This window comes from Siphateles boraxobius, unplaced genomic scaffold, assembly GCF_051911475.1.
Source record: "Siphateles boraxobius isolate OS27281-9 unplaced genomic scaffold, OSU_SipBor_1 51, whole genome shotgun sequence".
Lineage (NCBI taxonomy): Eukaryota > Metazoa > Chordata > Actinopteri > Cypriniformes > Leuciscidae > Siphateles > Siphateles boraxobius.
In genome coordinates this window covers 817,501-840,000 of record NW_027509153.1, presented here as the reverse complement: position 1 = coordinate 840,000, position 22,500 = coordinate 817,501, and the positions used below count along the sequence as shown (strand labels likewise).

General features: G+C 39.9%; 6 non-coding genes across 6 annotated transcripts; all 6 read left to right on the top strand.

Moving 5' to 3' along the window:
- Positions 1 to 13: 13 nt before the first annotated feature.
- trnas-aga (transfer RNA serine (anticodon AGA)) lies at positions 14 to 95 on the top strand. Its single transcript has one exon. It is a non-coding gene; the product is annotated as a tRNA-Ser (tRNA).
- Positions 96 to 318: 223 nt separating this feature from the next.
- Positions 319 to 390, top strand: trnah-gug (transfer RNA histidin (anticodon GUG)). The gene has a single exon. It is a non-coding gene; the product is annotated as a tRNA-His (tRNA).
- A 650-nt stretch (positions 391 to 1,040) lies between these two features.
- Positions 1,041 to 1,113, top strand: trnak-uuu (transfer RNA lysine (anticodon UUU)). The gene has a single exon. It is a non-coding gene; the product is annotated as a tRNA-Lys (tRNA).
- An 11,309-nt stretch (positions 1,114 to 12,422) lies between these two features.
- trnah-gug (transfer RNA histidin (anticodon GUG)) lies at positions 12,423 to 12,494 on the top strand. The gene has a single exon. It is a non-coding gene; the product is annotated as a tRNA-His (tRNA).
- A 650-nt stretch (positions 12,495 to 13,144) lies between these two features.
- On the top strand, positions 13,145 to 13,217 carry trnak-uuu (transfer RNA lysine (anticodon UUU)). Its single transcript has one exon. It is a non-coding gene; the product is annotated as a tRNA-Lys (tRNA).
- A 122-nt stretch (positions 13,218 to 13,339) lies between these two features.
- trnas-aga (transfer RNA serine (anticodon AGA)) lies at positions 13,340 to 13,421 on the top strand. Its single transcript has one exon. It is a non-coding gene; the product is annotated as a tRNA-Ser (tRNA).
- Positions 13,422 to 22,500: the final 9,079 nt, after the last annotated feature.

Here is a 22,500-nt window from a genome sequence, read left to right as displayed (position 1 = left end):
TTTCAGCCAGCTTGTAGTCGTGGCCGAGTGGTTAAGGCGATGGACTAGAAATCCATTGGGGTCTCCCCGCGCAGGTTCGAATCCTGCCGACTACGTTGACAGCATGAGCCTGCTTTAGTGTGTAACCTTCTGGAGGCCTAGCTTAAACTTTATAAAAGGAAAAAAAGAATCCTTTTCTTTCAGTGACTTCTTCTCCAGAGTCACTGTTACAGGATTACCCTTGAAAAGAGTTATGTTGGTAAGAAACAGTTTTCTCTGCAAGCTAAAGATGACAAGGCCCCTTTGTATTCAGGGACACGTCGGGTAGACCTGTAGCTCGCCGTGATCGTATAGTGGTTAGTACTCTGCGTTGTGGCCGCAGCAACCCCGGTTCAAATCCGGGTCACGGCAAGATTTTCTGTGTGCCATTGAAATTGAGCTCCATGTCGCCACCTGTTCTCACCCCGTCCTTCAGACTACTCTTTTTGTGCACGGCGCGTGCCCTTGATGTGCTCTGGATGTTCGAGTGAATTGAAACTGGGACCTTCTTTGAAAGCACGAGCTCTCAGGTTCGAACCCTTAGAGAAAAGACTGAAAACGAAATGCTCCTATTTATTTCGGAAGAATCTTGCTTCAGAGAGAATATGGTGCGTGTTTATTTTCTAATCGCTAGGTGTCAGTACACTCGCTGGCTGTTACCTAGAGTGCCGCGGGCTTGCTATTTGCTACAAACAACTGCGCCTTTGACACAAGTTTACAATAACGATAAGAGCGCGGCAAGTCAACAGCATTGAAGCGTGTGAAGAGGCTTTCCAGACAAGTAGCAGTGAGTTTTTGTTCTTTTTCCTAGCATTATTTTCCATTAATTACTATTATCATCAGTCTACTAGGCTGCATTCCCACTAATTTGCAAATATATTTTGACATAGCAGACGTTTTGACGGCCATTCTGAATCTTCGAAGAAGGAAACGCAATGCATTGGAGGACACTCTTTTTTCTGCGCCAATACGATTCATTTTGCTGTGCGTTCCGACACAGCACGCACACTTCTCGAGCAAGAGCTCGGATAGCTCAGTCGGTAGAGCATCAGACTTTTAATCTGAGGGTCCAGGGTTCAAGTCCCTGTTCGGGCGAACGAGCATCTTTTTGTGGAGCGGTACATTTTGTTGTTGAGTTCTTGCTGATCTACACTGGCCTCCGGCAGCGACGCTGCAAGGCACCAATCGACAAACGACATGCCCCTTTCAGCCAGCTTGTAGTCGTGGCCGTACCCTCCGGCGAATGGACAGCCTAACTATTCCTAACCATTTGTTACAAGTCCTAACAAAAGTCCTAACACAATCTAAATAAGTCCTAACAATTCCTAACACAATCTAAATAAGTCCTAACAATTCCTAACACAGGTCCTAACAATCCTAAATTACGTCCTAACAGTTCCGAACAGCGGGTCCTAACAGTTCCGAACAGTGGGGCAAAACAGCCATTGGCTGGACGGGCCAAAACAGTCATTGGCCGAAACATAGTCTCGTGACCACCGTCATAAAGAGCGACGGCGCGAAAAGGACTCGTCATTCACCCCATCACTACCTGAGACGGTTTTGTGTTTTGATGCAGGCAAGTACAATTTAATTAACATTTTAACGTGAAAGAGAAAAATTATCTATTCGTTGGACATTACAGTTCAAACTCGGTTTAGGTTGCACACGTTTAATTCAGCTATCTTTATTTGTAATTCGTTGTTTTAACACTTATATAGAGTTCGGAGGCCATGTTTTGATATAGTGATATAAATCGCGGCCTTCATACTGCAAAAGCTTAGCCGGACTGGTTTAAGATAACAGTATATAGACTATAAATGAGGATAATAATTCCTATGATGATTAATGTTAAAATACAGAGTGGTGACTTGTTTTGTATTAACCATAGAGTGTACAAATAAAACCGTAATAAAAAGCCTAATAACTTTAGAAACTAATTATGTTATAATTTTTACATAATGAACTGCTTTATTTTTAATCTCTGTTGCTTTTTACTGTTTTCAATTTATTAGTTTTTTTTTTCAATCGCTAACAAGCGCTTACCCATACTTCAGATAATTTTTCTAAACTCTTAAAACAGACTCACACCCACAAAACACAATTGGCCAAATGGATGATTTTCTTCTCAAAAACACATTTTGAAAAACACACTCTTCATTTCAAAATAGAACACATCTTTCTCTGCATACACTAACTTTACCAAAACACTGAAAATCTGACTCAGACTCAGAATGAAATTATTCTGTCAAAGAATAACACTTGTTTTCACGTCACAAGGTACATGCAGTCAATCAAAGTACACCCAGTTTCAAAATACTGGCTATTGTTGACATTACAAAAACTTCATAGACTTTAGTGTTTCAGTTTGAAAAACATGCAAAACATGCAGTCCACCGTTTTTACACTACATTTCTTGGTTGGGAATTGTATGTCCACATGTACAGTAACTTTACTTTTTTCCAGCCTCTCTTAGTGAAAGACCGTGGTTGATTACATGGTCAATGATAGTGGCACGGATTTCATCACTGACTACTGTTCTTGCAGCCCTTGGAATGCCACCACCACACATTCTTACACCTTTACCTTGCCCTCTCCTTGGGCCTTCTCTTCTCCCTGGCCCTGCTCCTCTCACTTCACCTCTCATCTCTCACTGCACCCCTCACTGCACCTCTCACTGCACCCCTCACTGCATCTCACCTCTCACTGCATCTCACCTCTCACTGCACACTGCACCCCTCACTGCACCTCTCACTGCATCTCACCTCTCACTGCACCCCTCACTGCACCTCTCACTGCATCTCACCTCTCACTGCATCTCACCTCTCACTGCATCTCACCTCTCACTGCATCTCACCTCTCACTGCATCTCACCTCTCACTGGATCTCACCTCTCACTGCATCTCACCTCTCACTGCATCTCACCTCTCACTGCACACTGCACCCCTCACTGCACCTCTCACTGCATCTCACCTCTCACTGCACCTCACCTCTCACTGCACCTCACCTCTCACTGCACCTCACCTCTCACTGCACCACTCACTGCACCCCACCTCTCACTGCACCTCTCACTGCACCTCTCACTGCACCTCTCACTGCACCCCTCACTGCATCTCACCTCTCACTGCACCTCTAACTGCACCTCTCACTGCACCTCTCACTGCACCACTCACTGCACCCCTCACTGCATCTCACCTCTCACTGCACCTCACGTCTCACTGCACACTGCACCTCTCACTGCACCTCTCACTGCACCCCTCATTGCACCAATTTGAATTTAGTGCAACGTAATCATTCATTCTATTTACCATAGTTTAAAAATTGTCTTTTAACATGGTTAAATTAACAAACATACGTAATTTGACAACCATCCATGTGTAAAATCCCTCTTCTACATAAAATTTGTCTTAAACGTTTTCCCCTAAGCCTTTTCTTTAAATTTCATTTCATTTGTATCTCTCTGAAGTTGTTCTCAAGTTGTCTCGTATTTACCCTGTTGTTTCATATTTATAGACATGACTAAGACTGGTAAACCAGACTCATACTGGCATGACATCATGTGCAAGTATGCCCAAGGGAAGTACCACTTCTCAACAGGCAAGAAGCCAGGGGCGAAGAAGTGGAAGCATGCCTTGGAAAGAATTAATAACTGTCCATTACACAAACAGACCTGTGCATATGATATATTTGGGAAAATAATCACTTGCAAATGTGGTTATCATAAGGTATGTAATGAATGTGATTATTTTACCTATGCTGGTGATCATTACTAATTTAAAAACATTTTTTAATAAGAGAAAAATGTTCATTATTTGAGCTGTAAAGCCTGACATGAAATAATAGTCAGAAAAAGGTGTGTGTGTATATATATATATATATATATATATATATATATATATATATATATAATGCGCACAAACTGAGCAAAGCTGTGCAATTTAGTGCAAATGGTGTCAGTACACTAGATTAATTTCTTAGCTTTTAATGTAAATCACTGAGGTCTTTATAATGGTATAACAGGTTACTTGAATAAAATGCATATAAATGTCAATTTAACTCGCAGTAAAAAGATGCCTGCACAAAGACCTGAAGGTGGGTGTTTTTACAATTCTACTTAAAGGTGTATTACTTTCCTTAAAGAACAACAACCTATGAATCAGACGACAGTTTGCATGTAGTAATTGTGTACAACATGTTTTTCAGCAAAGTTTTGATTTTGATAATTTGCAGATTTTGAGACCTAGGGAAAACACTAATCCTAGGGAAAACACTAATGCTTTTTTTACAGTCAGCAGAGCAGACAGTGTTAGGCATGCAAGCAGGACCACAGAGCAGTGCAGGCATGCAAGCAGGACCACAGAGCAGTGCAGGCATGCAAGCAGGACCACAGAGCAGTGCAGGCATGCAAGCAGGACCACAGAGCAGTGCAGGCATGCAAGCAGGACCACAGAGCAGTGCAGGCATGCAAGCAGGACCACAGAGCAGTGCAGGCATGCAAGCAGGACCACAGAGCAGTGCAGGCATGCAAGGAGGACCACAGAGCAGTGCAGGTGCAAAACCTGCCTCATGGAGCAGTGCAGGTGCGCAGGCAAGACCAGCCTCATGGAGCAGTGCAGGTGCGCAGGCAAGACCAGCCTCATGGAGCAGTGCAGGTGCGCAGGCAAGACCAGCCTCATGGAGCAGTGCAGGTGCGCAGGCAAGACCAGCCTCATGGAGCAGTGCAGGTGCGCAGGCAAGATCAGTCCCAGAGAGCAGTGCAGGTGCTCAGGCAAGACCAGCCTCATGGAGCAGTGCAGGTGCTCAGGCAAGACCACTGAGCAGTGCAGGCGCAAAACCAGCCCCAGAGAGCAGTGCAGGCTCAAGATCAGTCCCAGAGAGCAGTGCAGGCTCAAGATCAGTCCCAGAGAGCAGTGCAGGCTCAAGATCAGTCCCAGAGAGCAGTGCAGGCTCAAGATCAGTCCCAGAGAGCAGTTCTTCAATAAAGTGTGGTCTTTGTGGTGAAGACATTGATGTGGACTGTTTCTCCGAACATCTGTCAGATTACCATGTCCAAGAATGTTGTGACCAGTGTGGTGCAAAAGTCTGGGGTGCGGTTGGACTTCTTCACCACATTGAAACTAATCATCCTTGTACCAGTCTTGCAGGGACAGAATCTGTGGATCCACCAACACCTTCTCCAACAACATCATTTACTGAATCACCCGCATACATTGAAGAGCAGCAAGGCGTTCCACAAACTGCACCTCAAACACCATCCCTGGAAATTAACCTGAGGCCTCCAGTAGTGAATTGGGTGAGTTTTCTCCCCAAACAGTTCTGTCGAGTTATTAAGCCAGCAGACCAGAAGTGGATCGCGCAGTGTCTATATGACGCCACAGGACGACTTAAGCAGCAGTTTTCTCAAAACTGGTTTCATCCACCAAGTCCCAGCAAGCCTACAACTTCACCTCCTGATCCTAACACCTACTTTAGACAGCGTATGTTTCTGTGGGCCCCAATGAGAATGTGGGGTATTCCTCTGAAGTGCACACAGTGCAATAGGAAGATGCACAATTCAGGAATCTACACAAAAGTGAGGGAAGTCATTGATATTGACTCGAGATATTATTTAATTGGAGTAGACTACCCTCGCTGCAGTAAGTGTAAGATTCCTGTCTGCCCTTGGAGTTCGGAGATCCTCAAACGACTAGATCCCTCCCACAGAAACAAATTCCCCGCTGTTCTTACCACTCACCTTGCACTTGACAGGAAGTGTGTGACTTTGTTGAAGCCTAGAACTGCTGGGAACAGCTCCAGTTTCTTGCAGCAGGCGCTTGAAGAAGTTCACAGCGAGGAGTGGGCAAAACGTACCATTAACTATCTGACAGACTGTGAATTTCACAAAAAGAAATGTGCCCTGACACAGGCTAAAGTGGTATATCAGCAGCCACCGCCTTTTTGCCCCCTACCTCTGGCACAGTGGTTTGAGACGGTTCATGCCAACGAGATCCTGAGTCACATTGATGAGCTAAAGGGTGTCATAACATCAACATATGGTAGCATCCTGAAGCTTGATTCTACCAAGAAGGTAAATGTATATAAAAAGAGGCAAATGCATGTTAATTTCAACTTGATGTTCAGAGATTTTTATCTGATTGTAATGTTTGTGTATTTATATAGATAACTAAAAAGCTTGCTGGTGGCATTGCGGACACTGCTACATGGATGACCAATGTTGGCAATGAGTTTGGCCAAGTCCTGAACTGTGTCCTAACCACTGGTGAGGGAGCTGGCATAGATGACTTGTGTCAGGGCATCGTAAAGCGATACAAGGATGCTGGGGAGCCAGAGCCAGCTGTGATTTACGTTGACCGGGACTGCTGCAGCGAGACAGGTTTGTTACATTAAGTCTTTACCTAATATGAATGTGTTTGTATTTCTAATTCATATTAGCAACCATTTCAGGCATGTTTCTAAATTACTAAAAACTAAATTTCATTCCTGTACATGGTTTTTCTAGGTGTTTGTTCATATTCTTTAAGAACACTCATAAAGAGAATTTTTAGAACTATTTACTATAGAAATTTATATTTTTTTAGATCTATTTACAATGGTTCCAAAATTCTTAATTTCTATTTACAGTAGCAATTTACTATGAGAACCCTGTTCAGTGTTTGCAATCAAGTAGACAAAAGCTTATGTAAAACAGCATTATTATATTTCTTTAATGATGCAAATGTAAATCTGAGAAAACCATCACTCCTTGTTTCTCATTGGTGTAGGCGTGACTCCAGTTCTTACCTGGTTCCGACCATGGAATATCACAGTGCGACTTGATGTGTTCCACTTCATGCGGCGGTTTACTGCTGGCCTTACAACGGAGCACCATCCGCTGTATGGCACTTTCTGCTCCAAGTTGTCCAGCTGTATATTTGAATGGGACAAGGATGACATCTCTCGTCTTAAAGAGGCGAAAAAGACCATGCTTTTAAAAAAACATGGGGGTCATATTTCAACAGAGGCCCAAATCCTGTCAAGCATCACCTCCAGTGAGCTGGCCAAGCACTGCAGGAGGAGGACACGCGGAGTTGAAGAAACTCGTGTCTTGATACAAGGACTGCTGGACTCCATGTGGGAACTGACCGACACCACTGGTTTGCGCCTCATCAATCCAGAGAGCATGACACGTGTGTGGGAGGTACAGCAGAAACACTTACCTTGCATCCAAGATCCACCCGGTGTTCAGTTGTACACAAAACTGGGCTCCGGTTTACAGAAGGGTGACAAGGTTCTGGATGTACTGAGGTGTGGCAGAGGGTCCTCCTCTCTGGAAAGCTTCCATCGCCACCAGTGCACTTTTATTCCAGGTAAATTGAAATTATAAAGCAATATTATGCATATATTTAAATAGTGTTGTCACAATACTGAAGTTGCTGACTTCGAAAATTAAAGGCACCAAATTGGAAACAAACCTTTTTCTTAGGCCTGGTGGTTCTGAGTGGGGGGTTATATAATAGTATTTTAATCATGTGAAACATTGTCTTTCAGGTTGGAGATGTAATGCACTACATACGCAGATGTACATGCTTGAGGGTGCATCTAGGTGGAACATCAACCGAGCTCATCAAGCTGTGGACATGAGTGGTACATCACTTACTAAAATGTATGATGTACGTTTAATGTCCCACATGAATGTCCTCAGCAACAGAGTCCTTGGATGTGCACTCCTGCCAGAATTCAAACCTCCTGGGAAACCCACTGGTAAGATTCACCATTGTACATACTATTACGATAGTGATTCCAGGCATCACTGTGTGTTTTCAAAGGCTTTGCATGCTGCCTGAACGCTAACCAATCAGACCATCGTTTTCATGACTGATCATTGCTGTAAAGGTGCTTGTTCCTAGTTATAAGATATGTCAGTTTGTGAAGTTGAAGTGTATTTGTTTTAGTTTTTCTTTTGTGATTTTTGCTTTTACATTTTTCATGTTAATCGCAAAATAGATTTTTCATTAGCAACACTACATTCATCACATGCACTGTAGCCTACTGCTTTAGCCTGATATATAGCTCTTATTACAAAATGTTTATTGAATCTTTATGGCAGATGAGCGTATAGCTGTGGAGTACTTGCTGGCACAGTCTGACAGAGGAGACCTGATTTCTCCACTGGAGCAACATGAAATCGCCTTGCCAGAGATGGAGGTTGAAGTTCAGGAGGATGAGTGTCTGGATGTCACAATATGTGATGCGGCAGACCTCAATTTGGGCACACACACCCTTGCAAGTTCCAGCAGTCATGGTGATTCATTGATCTCACCTCTGGTAATGTCAATTTTCTTGATCGTTTTGAATTAAAATTACATAGGAATGTTAATGTTTTTAGGAGCAATGAATGAGTTGCTTCATGATTAAACGTTCATTTAATTAAAAGATTAAAAATAGTCAATTTGAACAGTCAATTTTGTAACTGAAGTTTATTCTTCTCTTTAAAATGTTTTTAAAAAATCTAGGAAACCAGTGTGCCAAGTGGTGGCTCTTACAGTCCTGACATTGAAGACATTTCCTGTGCTGGGCCCAGCACACCAGCTCCGGTAAAGTTTCTAATACCTGATGCTTGTAATTTGTGAATGGTTTATCAAAGTATCAAAATAATTTCCTAATCCAGGATTCTGTTTTTGTTTCCATTTCTAGGACAGTAGATGTGATTCAAGGGGTGTTCCTGGATGGGAGGCAGTGGATAACCTGGCAGGCTATCTCGTCAGTCTCAACCGCACGATCACTGGTTTATCAACTAACGAGATAGCAGAGATCTTGCGGTTGTATTCGTATTTGCATACCATTGATCAGTCCCCCTCCAAGTATTCCCTTAAGTGCAAGAAAAAGACCTTGGAAGGTCCTTGGAGAGCTTCTCGGAAGCGTAGTGGCTCAGCCCCTGGTCAGCAAGCAGCTGAGAGGTGAGTTAAATTGTAGTGCACCGGTGTTAAATTTGAGTCTTGTTGAATGCTCCCTGTATAATTTAATTCCTTTCAAAGGTTAAAAATACTTTAAAAAAACTGTTTTGATGAGATCCAGGATAGATCATAAAGTCTATCTCTCATTGCCATACAATTCCAAAACATAATCAGTCTATATGTTTACAAAGCTATAATGAACCATAGAATACTAATCATACATAATACAATCATGCATCTTTTTATTCACAGACTGTTCATGACTCATGGTCAGGCTGCCCAGAGACCTGATGCCAACAGGGTTTCAGAATGTGTTGCACTCAAGCTTCTGAAGGAATTCAGGGAAGCCAGAAATAGGCCTAAAGATAACAAGGGCAAAACCTTTCCCATTCCTCAGGCAATTGTGATGATTTATAGCCACATCAAGCAGCTGCTTGAAGACTGCAGAGAGCTACTAGACCAGACCAACTTGGTGCTAGTTACTATAAACAACACCACAGTGTCTTCATGGTGAGTTGGATTTCAGCTTCCTAAATTCACTTCAGTAATATGAAATCTATTCCTATGATGAACGACTGCACTTCTGAAATAATAAATCTTTTGAACTATTCTCTATTCCACATGTATTTGTATATAACATACATTAAATGTATACATTGTTTTCAGACACCGTCTCATTTTGAAACTTGCAACCTTTTATATGTCTGCCAAAAAAAGGATTTAAAAAATTTGGTAATAAATGCATACATTGTTTCACAAAAGCTTTTCAGAAATTCAGAATGTTACGGTTTAGAATACGTTATTGCTTATTACACAGCTTTCTGAAATGCTTGATTCTGATTTGTCAGTTGAGACATTCCACAGTCTGTTTTTCTCTGATAATGTTCACAAAGTGCGAAGTTCATCAATTACGAAATGAGGTCAATTCGGCTATAAATCAGCTGTAATGTTATCAGTTTAGTTATTGTCCAATAATGTCAGTATAGTCAAATTGATAATATTGCTGAATGTTAAAGGAACACGCTGACTTTTTGGGACTTTAGCTTATTCACCGTATCCCCCAGAGTCAGATAAGTCCATACATACCCTTCTAATCTCCGTGCGTGCTGTAACTCTTTCCGACGCCCCCACCGCTGGCCTAGCTTAGCACAAATACTGGAGGTAAATGGCTCCATCTAGCATACTGCTCCCAATAAGTGACAAAATAACATCAACATTTTCCTATTTACATGTTGTGATTTGTATAGCAACAGTGTGTACAAATAACAAGGCCATATGAGACGCAGGCTTCTTCTAACCATATACATACTGGGAAGTATATTCTCAGAAGGTTAAGCACTGCTACTTGGACGGAGTGATTTACTCGCAGCACCTGAGAACTGGTGAGGAGCAGAGAGTTTGCTCAGAGTTGGAGTAAATCACTCCACAGAAGTAGCAGTGCTTCGGAGATACGGTGAATAAGCTAAAGTCCCAAAAAGTCGGCGTGTTCCTTTAATGCTGAAGTATCCAAGTGATGGATAGTTTTTGAATAGTTTAGTGTACATAGTTTATAAAAACAAATCAGTAGAGATGTTTTGTAAATGTACTGTGGGTAAAGCTAAAAATGTCTGTTATTCTTTCCCAGGCTTCTCGACAGACAGAAAAGAACTGACCGGGACACCTTGCTACAAGGAGTGGAGCTTCCCCAGCCAACAGCCATCGGTTCCACCATCGCACTCTCAGGGTTGGTCTTCTCTTCAGCTGTGCCAACAGCCATCGGTTCCACCATCGCACTCTCAGGGTTGGTCGTCTTTTCCACCAGGCCAACAGCCATCAGTTCCACCACCTCCTCAGAACCGACAGCGTGCATGGAGACAGCACAAGGCAGCACTTGAGGATCAAGAGCGTGTGGCAAGAGGGGAGCCACCAAAGAAGCGTCACACAAAGGAACATTACCATTATGAGTGTAAAATATGTGGCCAATCAAAAAGTAAACTCACTGGCCATTCCCAGGTTAGAGGAAAGTGGTACTGTCCAGCAGCTGGCCAGACCATTGCAGAGTGGAAAGAGTCTCTTTAGGATTTATTTTGTCTTTCATTCACAATTATATTTAATTTTTTATTTTTTATAATTGTGATAATTTTAATTTTAGAAAATTTTATATAATTTTATAAAACTTTAAATTTTACGTTAGTGCATTAAGTACATTTGAAGGAAAGCTCTTAAAAATATGTTTATGTATATATATTTTATATATAACAATTTTTTCTACATTTTTATTAAACTATTTGTTGAAGTTATATTATTACTATTATTATATCTAGCCATTGCAATTGTGTGAGTGTGTATGTGTATCTAAATGGCTAATTATTATTAATATTATTATTATTATAAAACTACCAAAAATACTAATTATATATATATTATTATTCATTTATCAAACTATTTGTAATTGTACTACGTTTTTATTATCATTACATGTAGCTATTTAAATTTGTATTTATTATAAAGTTATATAGATTTGAGCTTTTATTTGTGAATGTGTATATATTATTATTATTATTATTATATGTAATGTATATATTATTATTATGAAACCAAATTTGTGGTAGTGTTTATTATATATGAAACCATTTTAATTATATATATATATATATATATATATATATATATATATATATATATTCCTTCTATTGTAAATGTTGGATTTGAGACTTTGTGGTAGTGATTGTATAATAAATAATCGTATTTACATATATTTGTACTTGTATATATTTTTATATTTTTTTATTACATATAACGTGCGTTACATTCGAGCTTTTGGAATAAACTATGTTTGTGCAAAGTATGTTGTACATTTTATTCTTGCAAATTGTTTTTTAATTGGGTAAAATAGGTCTAAAATGCGTCTAAATGTGTAAAATAGGTCTAAATATTGACTTTTCTATCATTTATTTTTAATTTTTTACATTTTTACACGTACATTCACACATTTGACAGACACTTTTATCCAAAGCAACTTAAATAGCATTTCAAGGAACACATTTTACATTATCAGTTCTTGCTTTCCCTGGGACTCGAACCCATGACTTTGGCGCCTTTTCCCCCTTCTTTCCCCCCCTCTTTGGCGTTTTTTTTCCTTCTTGCCCCCCCCCCCCCCCCCCCCCCCCCTTAGCAGTCCCTTTTGCCCCATCTTTGGCCGAGTGGTTAAGGCGATGGACTAGAAATCCATTGGTGTCTCCCCGCGCAGGTTCGAATCCTACCGACTACGTTGACAGCATGCGCCTGCTTTAGTTTGTAACCTTCTGGAGGCCTAGCTTAAACTTTATAAAAGGAAAAACAGAATCCTTTTCTTTTCAGTGACTTCTTCTCCAGAGTCACTGTTACAGGATTACCCTTGAAAAGAGTTATGTTGGTAAGAAACAGTTTTGTCTGCAAGCTAAAGATGACAAGGCCCCTTTGTATTCAAGGACACATCAGGTAGACTGGTAGCTCGCCGTGATCGTATAGTGGTTAGTACTCTGCGTTGTGGCCGCAGCAACCCCGGTTCGAATCCGGGTCACGGCAAGATTTTCTGGGTGCCATTGAAATTGAGCTCCATGTCGCCACCTGTCCTCACCCCGTCCTTCAGACTACTCTTTTTGTGCACGGCGCGTGCCCTTGATGTGCTCCGGATGTTCGAGTGAATTGAAACTGGGACCTTCTTTGAAAGCACGAGCTCTCAGGTTCGAACCCTTAGAGAAAAGACTGAAAACGAAATGCTCCTATTTATGTGGGAAGAATCTTGCTTCAGAGAGAATATGGTGCGTGTATATTTTCTAATCGCAAGGTGTCAGTACACTCGCTGGCTGTTACCTAGAGTGCCGCGGGCTTGCTATTTGCTACGAACAACTGCGCTTTTGACACAAGTTTACAATAACGATAAGAGCGCGGCAAGTCAACAGCATTGAAGCGTGTGAAGAGGCTTTCCAGACAAGTAGCAGTGAGTTTTTGTTCTTTTTCCTAGCATTATTTTCCTTTAATTACTATTATCATCAGTCTAATAGGCTGCATTCCCACTAATTTGCAAATATATTTTGACATAGCAGACGTTTTGACGGCCATTCTGAATCTTCGAAGAAGGAAATGCAATGCATTGGAGGACACTCTTTTTTCTGCGCCAATACGATTCATTTTGCTGTGCGTTCCGATACAGCACGCACACTTCTCGAGCAAGAGCCCGGATAGCTCAGTCGGTAGAGCATCAGACTTTTAATCTGAGGGTCCAGGGTTCAAGTCCCTGTTCGGGCGAACGAGCGTCTTTTTGTGGAGCGGTACGTTTTGTTGTTGAGTTCTTGCTGATCTACACTGGCCTCCGGCAGCGACACTGCAAGGCACCAATCCACAAACGACATGCCCCTTTCAGCCAGCTTGTAATCGTGGCCGAGTGGTTAAGGCGATGGACTAGAAATCCATTGGGGTCTCCCCGCGCAGTTTCGAATCCTGCCGACTACGTTGACAGCATGAGCCTGCTTTAGTGTGTAAACTTCTGGAGGCCTAGCTTAAACTTTATAAAAGGAAAAACAGAATCCTTTTCTTTTCAGTGACTTCTTCTCCAGAGTCACTGTTACAGGATTACCCTTGAAAAGAGTTATGTCGGTAAGAAACAGTTTTGTCTGCAAGCTAAAGATGACAAGGCCCCTTTGTATTCAAGGACACGTCAGGTAGACTGGTAGCTCGCCGTGATCGTATAGTGGTTAGTACTCTGCGTTGTGGCCGCAGCAACCCAGGTTCGAATCCGGGTCACGGCAAGATTTTCTGGGTGCCATTGAAATTGAGCTCCATGTCACCACCTCTCCTCACCCCGTCCTTCAGACTTCTCTTTTTGTGCACGGCGCGTGCCCTTGATGTGCTCTGGATGTTCGAGTGAATTGAAACTGGGACCTTCTTTGAAAGCACAAGCTCTCAGGTTCGAACCCTTAGAGAAAAGATTGAAAACGAAACGCTCCTATTTATTTCGGAAGAATCTTGCTTCAGAGAGAATATGGTGCGTGTATATTTTCTAATCGCTAGGTGTCAGTACACTCGCTGGCTGTTACCTAGAGTGCCGCGGGCTTGCTATTTGCTACAAACAGGGGCGCAACTACCCAGTGTTAGAGGGGTATGCAGCAACAATTTTGGCGCCCCCCCAATATACACACACATATCATATATATATATATATATATATATATATATATATATATATATTAACAATGTTAACAAATAATAAAAAGTTACAGAATAAACAGTTACAAACATACACATATACACATACATACACACACACACACACACACATATATATATATATATATATATATATAATCATATTGTGTGTAGCTGTCATTTGTATCAAAATGATCATCCATCAAATCTTCCTTATCCCAGAAAATGTTCTTTTTTTCTTTGCAAATCCCTCTACTTGTGACAATGACAACAATGATGACATAAATTATGTCAGTGAACAAAAAAAAAAAAAACAGAAACAGATTTTGTCCAAGTGGTCAACAAAAGCCTCGTTGCTGTTTGCCACTTGATCATACATATTATATAGCACAGATCTTTAAAGAGAGAGAGAGATGTGACCCTAAATACAGCTTCCATGTCACCCAGCAGATGTAACTATAGCTTGTATGTCTGATAGCACAGCTAACATGAACATACATGAATGGTAAAACAAAATCTATTTGTTTCCATGATAAACCAGCCTTATTGCATAAGTCATGTTTTCCAGCTTCTAGTCATTTATTGTGCATGCTACCTTATATTTTCCAGTTGTTATTTTACTTTAATAAAATTGAGATATGTCATGCATGGGATTGGTACCATAAGGTTTAACCAAAATCTAAATGTAGATATCAGCAATATTATTTTGCATTAAGTTAGCAAACACTTGCTGTTAACATTAATATTTGCAAGCCTCCAAGCTTGGTAGCAAATCTACGCATGATTCCATGGTAAACCAGAGATATTGCATTAGTTGTTTTCCAGATTCTTGTCATTTATTGTACATGCTACTGTTGTGGCAAAAATTCTGTTAAACATCATCACTGCGTAAGAGACACTCAGAGTCAAATTAATAAAAAGAAAAGTTCTTTTCTTTCTCTTATGATACCTGTTTGGGATCAATGAATATTAAAATTTCCACAACAATTCCCCCCTTTTTATCATTCAGATTACCCAATCATAATAATAAAAATAATAGATCAAATTTTAAGTCATATCATCACTTATACTCTTCATCTCTGGTTACCATTACAAATCTTGAAACCCACATGGCATTTCAACAGGCTAAGAAATACAAAGAAATAAAAGTAGAATAAAATCCCTCATTTCGACCCCTCTCCTTGTACGTCATCACATAGCGGATAACCACAGCTTTTAACCTTCTGTTCATATCAAAAACATTCATAGAAAGAAAGAAAAAGAAAAGGAAACCATACAATTTAACACATGTCACAGTAGCTCCCACTACTTGCATCATCATATTTTGTTCATCCAATTGAACAGACTCCCAGCTTTAACCAGTCTCTGTACTGAGCTGGAGACACATTATAATGCATGGTAAACATAACAATATTGATAATCCTGTCGCTGAAATTGGTAGTACAGTACCCCCAACCCCCCAAAGATTAACCAATCGTATCCATTTACCATCAGTCCACGCCCATTTCCATACATCGCCTCCATTTTCCTAACCATATTTTCTTAACTTTTAACACCATATTTAATAAAATCTATCCTGAAAAGGTTTTATATTTTTTATCCATTCTTTTAACCAATGTAGTTGTTCAAAATTAACTCTAATATTTCCATTACGGACCATCTTTTAGCTTATTACCATACATATTCTCCCATGATCGGCCTTTCTTACCCTTAATGGAAAGCCTAATCAAGTTTCTTCAATAATAATCCCTATAATTTACCTGAAATATTTTCTAATGAATCCTTAACCAATCAAATCATTTGATCTAAGCCCTATTTTGATTCAATCAAATAAAATCATCAAAATCATCACAAAAACAGATTCTTTTGCTAAACTCAAACCATTAGTTCGTGCATCTTCCTCCGGGTGTGTTGTTCATCTCGTTTGCCCCATGGACATTCCGTCTTCACCAGGGTGACTCTTTGCGAGTCGTTGCCGTAGTCTTTCCCTCGCCGGTGAGGGAGGCTGTTACTAGCACAAGCCTTTGACCCCTCACGTTGTCCTCATATTTGATTGTTGAGGCCTGTCTGTGTAGTCTAAGGTGAGAGACTTGGACCCAGGTGTCCCACTCTCCAACCGTTTTCTGATCATTACCAGATTTGCCCCTTAGATCACGATGTACCCCTACTGGAGTGAACCATTTCTTGCCTGCTTTCACCTGTGAATGGAGACCTTAAGTTTTGTTAGTGACCGCTTGTCTTGCCGCTCGTCCCCTTTGGTGTGATCTGTGGAATCAACAACCTGAAACATTATCTCCGGATAATTTCTTGCTCACTTAATAGCACTCGGGGTCCTTTTACCCTGAAAAACACTCAACCCACTTTGCTCATGTCCACAACACAATATTTATACATTTGGAACAGAATTAGTTCTGTTTTCTGCAATCCTTCCTGACATTCTGCAAAAGGAAAATCTTAAGTTATGCGCTGCGCAGGTGTGGCCTTGTTTCTTTCTGCCACAATAACAATCTAGGCCAGTATAGTTAGTCAAATTCATCCATAACCATTATTTTATTGGGCACATTCTGCCCTGCATCAAAAGTCTGCATGCTCTGTAAAGAAAAACAAATGTCGAGGTTATTTTCAGATAGTAAAGTACACGTAGTTTCTTTTGTCTGCTGTGCTGCCACGGCCTTCGCTGCTGCATCTGCCCTGGCGTCTCCTGTTGAAACAGTCCTGCAATTTTGTTATCAGCGTGTGCGGCACACTTACAGACAGCAATTTTGTTAGGGAGAAGAATGGCTTCTTGCCAGGCTTTTACCCTATTAAGCCCCTTGTACTCCCAACATATACCGTCCCTTAATAAACCAAATTTTGTCAATTGTTATCAAAATTGTTACCATCCCCCCTTTTGATGCATGAATCATCTCGTGCATCAATCTAACATAATGGTGTTTGGATAAAGTTTGCCATCAACACTAACCCAAACGTTGTCCCAAAGCCAAAATTCCTCCAGACATCTTTCTCTGCCTCTGAAACAAAAATATGACTTAAAGCCACAAACACATCTTCTTATCAGAGAATTTGGAGGGCAACGGCCCTCAGTCTTACAGTGTATCCTGCTTTTCAGGCCTGTTGTTTGGTCTCTTAATCCCGTCATCTACAAACATTGTTTCTGAAAATTCTGTTTCAATTGTTTCTGTCAGGTCAGGTCGTGCTGTACAGACTTGGTCAATGTCAGTCAAACAACATTTTCCCCCTTTTGTTCACAATATTCATAAATGTGTAGGACTCTCTGGATAATTTGATATTGACTTAGCCAATATGTCACTTTGTTATTGCCTGCAAATCTATAACATTTTAGTTTATCTCAACCCATGATGGACATCTCTCTACAACTTCACAAATCCAATTTACATAAATGCTTTTAATCCATAGATTGATTCATAATTACCAGTAGCAGACAGAGCTGGATAACTAATCCATTTAAATCTCGTCCCATTTTCTGCATCATCTTGTCATCAGATTGACTCAAAACTATTAGCTTCCTTAAAACTTGTCATTTGCCTTAACCCATCTGTAATGATAAAACCCTCATTCCAGAGGTTAATGACACAATATACACACTATTCAGACACAGTATTCGTACCCCAAACTAACACATACAAGACATAGAGTGCAGTCACCATCACACACACTCATATTAGACACATATTTTAACTGTTCATTTTTAATGTTCGCTTTTCATTATATCATCTCTAAAAAGATTTAAATTTTAATTAAGATTTTAAACTTCACATTTTACTGTAGCTTTTACCTAATTTTACATGGTCTCTTAACCAGTTACAAAGCATGTCTGTTCATGATCAATTTCTTAGAAAAGTCAGCTGGGTTGTTTTGGTTCATTATCACTATTTTGTTCTTTAGCAGGCCGATAACAAAAAGACAGACACAGTTACCATCCCTTCCTCCACTCAAGCAGCCTCTCTCACTATAAACAAATAATCTTTTCAACAGCCTCCTAAGACTGTAATTTAGACAAAATGTAATATTAAATGTATTACATTAACCTTTTACCATTCAGCTTTATTATCCAGACTTTTCTCAAATCTACAAAAGCCTGTCTTCATCTTTAGCCACCACCATGCCTAACGACCTTCAGGAGTTAAAACTATGTTATAAACATATTAGCTCAAAATTAACTCTTCTATACATTTTACTTGCCCATATGGCAACCAACATCATGTCCCTCATATAATTAAGTTTTGTTACTGTCTCCGCAGCAAATAATGGCAATCACCTCATGGAATCAGCTGGCTTTTGAAAGTCCACTCCCGCTAATCATTTATCTTTAATTTTCTTCTCTTCAGGGTGTCGTCCCCTGGCATAGTTGCAGACACTTGTCACAATGAAAAAGAAGCCATACAATCAATGCGGTTTCTGATGAGTGGTATAGAGGAACTCACATTTCTGGGTCAGACTGCCGTAAAGTTAATTTTAACCTCACAGCCCATCTCACCTCTCAATGCTCTGCTGACCCCGGTGGCCTCCAGTAATCAGCGCTCAACTCTCATACCTTTCTCACAAATAACAACCACCATCCGGAGTTGCCCAATGTTTCGTGACCCCCTGCGTTGGGCTGTCCCCTGGCCAGGAAGATCATCCCATCATTGAGTAGCCACTCGTACACACTGGTGACTGCTCTTTCCCAATACAATCAGTTTTCTTCAACAGAACTCAGCTGTTTTCTGGAGCTTAGGAAAGGCACGTTCAAGAGTCACCAGAGCCATTCCGATTGCCTAATAGTGTTCACAGGGAGACAGGTTAATAACAACAGTATTTAATCACTTAAATCCATTAACTATCTTAAAAGCAGCAACCTAGCTACTTAGACTATACTCAGTGAATTTAGATCACAACCGTACATTCAGTGTACTTCATCTGTAGCCGGAGCCATCGGTCCTGAATGGTGGAGACTAAATGAGACAAAGTTGTTACTGGTCCTAAAATACGCTAATCAAAATGTCACCTCTATCGTTTAAGGTCTGCATTATTATTTTAAAGACTTCTTTAAAGTCATTCAGTTTTACTTAAATCCATTTACAAATACAAATTGCCCTCTGAACGGCAATGATTTCTTTTAACCTCTCCATGTCTATGATTTTCAACTTAAACACTGTGCTTTACTTATGACACAGGCTCAGATAACAGCTTTTAGCTGACATTGAATCAGAGAGAGACTCTGAGGTACACTGCATTTTCATAAAACTTTTAACATCAGACTTTATCTACCATATTTTAACTCTAGCCCAGCTTAAGGCATCTTTGCCAGAAATTACATGTGTTTTCAAATAAACATAGTTTTACAGTTGTCTTTTGCCCACGTCAGGGAATCTAGACATTACACATTTCCACTCAGATTGAGTCTCTGTCGCACTGGCTGTTTCAGCCACAGCACACATCAGATTTAGATAAGCGAACTGTTTCATTACAGCCAATAGCAGACTTATCTTTTGAAAGCAAAACATCAGCTTCTAGCTCTTTCATGGTCAACTTTTCAAGCTGTTTGTTTAATCAGATGCCTTTCAACACATTTTACATTTAGCAACTGTTAATTCGGTAGCCTACTACTTCTGCTTATTTGTTCTTACATAAAAATAATTATTCTAGTTCTCAATAACGTTTCACATTTCTCAATCTCAATTAGGATTTACTTTTTGACGAGGCAAGCACTCTCTGCTTGTGATACTTTTGCAGTTATTGTAAATCATCTGTGAGATTAGTCTCTCTATATACTCTAAAATCCTTTTTTAAATGTTTAATTACAACACAATCATCCTGTTAGTTACTTTGATATATTTTGCTACTCACATTTGTTGGAGTCATTAATTTTACATCAACCTGTATTCATCAATTCACTTTTAAAAATTACTATTATAGATATTTTCTTTAAAAGGATTCACTTTAATACTTCAATCTCTTGACCTTGTTTTTATCTCTTACTCTTTCTCAGACGAAAACTTTAATATCGTTATATAAACACTGATCTACTTTCAAACCCACATTATTACCAGAAATGTGTCACTATATTACACTTTGTTTTTTTACACCTTCTCGGTGGGCATTTACAGTTACGTGTTAAATTGTCCTGCTGACCACAATCAAGACACTCTCTGTCATCTAGTGGGTTCATGTGTCAGCCTCAACTACAGCATCAGACACCTGTCCTTGACTATAGTTTGATCACTGTGAGCTTGCAAACGGCTCCAACTTACTGCACACCCTTGAAGCAGTGTGTGTCCCATTCAGGAATGTAAACAGAGCCACTGATTAAGCAGTTCTCTGTATACTTTTACAGTCCACCAGTGGCGGATTTAATCACAATAGCCAAATCATAATCTTCATCATTATCATTGGCCGCACATTAATTTTAATAAGCTGCATCGAAATGCTCAAAATATTCTAAGTTGTTTTCACAAAGTTTTCGTTTAACTTTAGTCATACTTGTCCAAGGAAATTATCCTGACCCATAATTTCATTTATAAAACAGACAATATCTTTTGCTTCAATGACTTAATATCAACAAATATCCACCATTATACATTATTGATTTCCAGAATTTTTTGTCAAAGTTGTCTTTACATTTTACTAATTTGGTATTATCATCAACAACCCTAATTACAGAACAAGTACTTTTATATAACATCCGGAAACCGAGGTGAATAAGCAAACCCTGTTTCTGTACCCCCAGCATAGCTGGACCCTAGGTTCAAAACACAATGGTTATCAAACTAAAACTAAACCTAATTTCAATCATTATTTTACCATTAAAATATAGAACTTTTCCCCATTTTGCTTAATGAAACATTCCTTATCTTTATATCACATTAATCCCCGTTAATCATACTCAATGCCTTATTTTTATTCTGAAACTAATTTTTCATACCATTTAAACAGTTAATTTGACTTCCATAAATTCTGTCAGACATTTTATTTTCATCACATATAGTTTTCTACTATATTTCTTCCATCTTTCCCTACATGCCAGTTCCTTCTGCATCCTCTGTTCTACATGCTAATTCTTTCTTTTCTCTACATGCCAGTTCCTTCATTATCTAACCAGTACATGATTGTTTGCACAATCCCCACACAAACATATCTCACACACCAACCTTCTTGTTTTTTTTTTGTTTTTTTTTCACTTCCTTCTTCCATCAAGTCTCTCACCCGTCATAGTGACACTTGAATTTCCAATCTTTCCCTTGTTTTGATAACAATCCCCTATTTCACACAGACAGCCTTATTGCTGCTTGCAACTTCAATCCTTATCATATAAATTTAAGTTCTCTAGACATCTAATGTCATGCATCCATTTACTGGATGAAGAAGTAAAAACTTTATTTCTCTCGACAGTTCCTTTTTATCTGCCCCTTTAAGACAACAATCCATTGTTTGTCCACATTGCTTACACATGTTGAACACAGCCATAACTACCTTTTTTGTTTCTCACTGCCCTGTTCAACTGATTCTCGCACTACTTTCAGTCTAGTTGTGCTCAGTGTTCCCTCCCTGGGGAAATCATGGTATTTTCTCAGTTTTTTCAATATCTAAAACATAAATTTTCCCCCATAATTTTCTCATTTGATAGAAAAACCGGTGTATCAAAATTTGCATGCTTACCTTGAGACTTCCCCATATTGGCTGCTTCTCTGTTCTCTGTGGATTTCTCTTCAACGCGCGTTTTCTTGATCTGTTAGGCGTCCCCAACAGACCCGATTTTTTCTTTTAACCCAAATCGGTCGGGTTGCACTATTAGTGCCCTCCTAATTAAGGTTTACCAAAAACTGTTCTGGTTCCCCCTAATTAGCCTCAGTACCTAAAAACAATTTGCTCCGTGGCGGAACAACTCATTTTCAGGTTACCTATCTGTTTGAAATCTCTTGATCTGTTACAGACCTCAATTAATCTCAGATAATTTCCTCTCGTATCTGTTTGAAACCTCTTGATCTATATATAGATCTCAATTAATCTCAGATTACGTACCACAGAAACAGCCCTCAGCCAATATGGTTCACTCACATTTCATACCCGAAACAAAATACTTTTCCCCAAAAGAAAATATTTTAGACGTCTCTTACCAGAGATATGTTGGTTGCCACGGGTTCGCTTTCTTTTGATTCCAGTGGAGCCCCTCCCGGACCCGATAGCGGTCGGCCCCTCTCTCTCAAGCTTACGAGGTAGAGCTGGAACTGCTCAGTCCAGGTGGCCAAACACCGTCCGCTCTCAGGTCCAGAAGGCACTTCCAAGGAATCCCACTCTGACACCAAAATTGTTGTGGCAAAAATTCTGTTAAACATCATCACTGCGTAAGAGACACTCAGAGTCAAATTAATATAAAGAAAAGTAT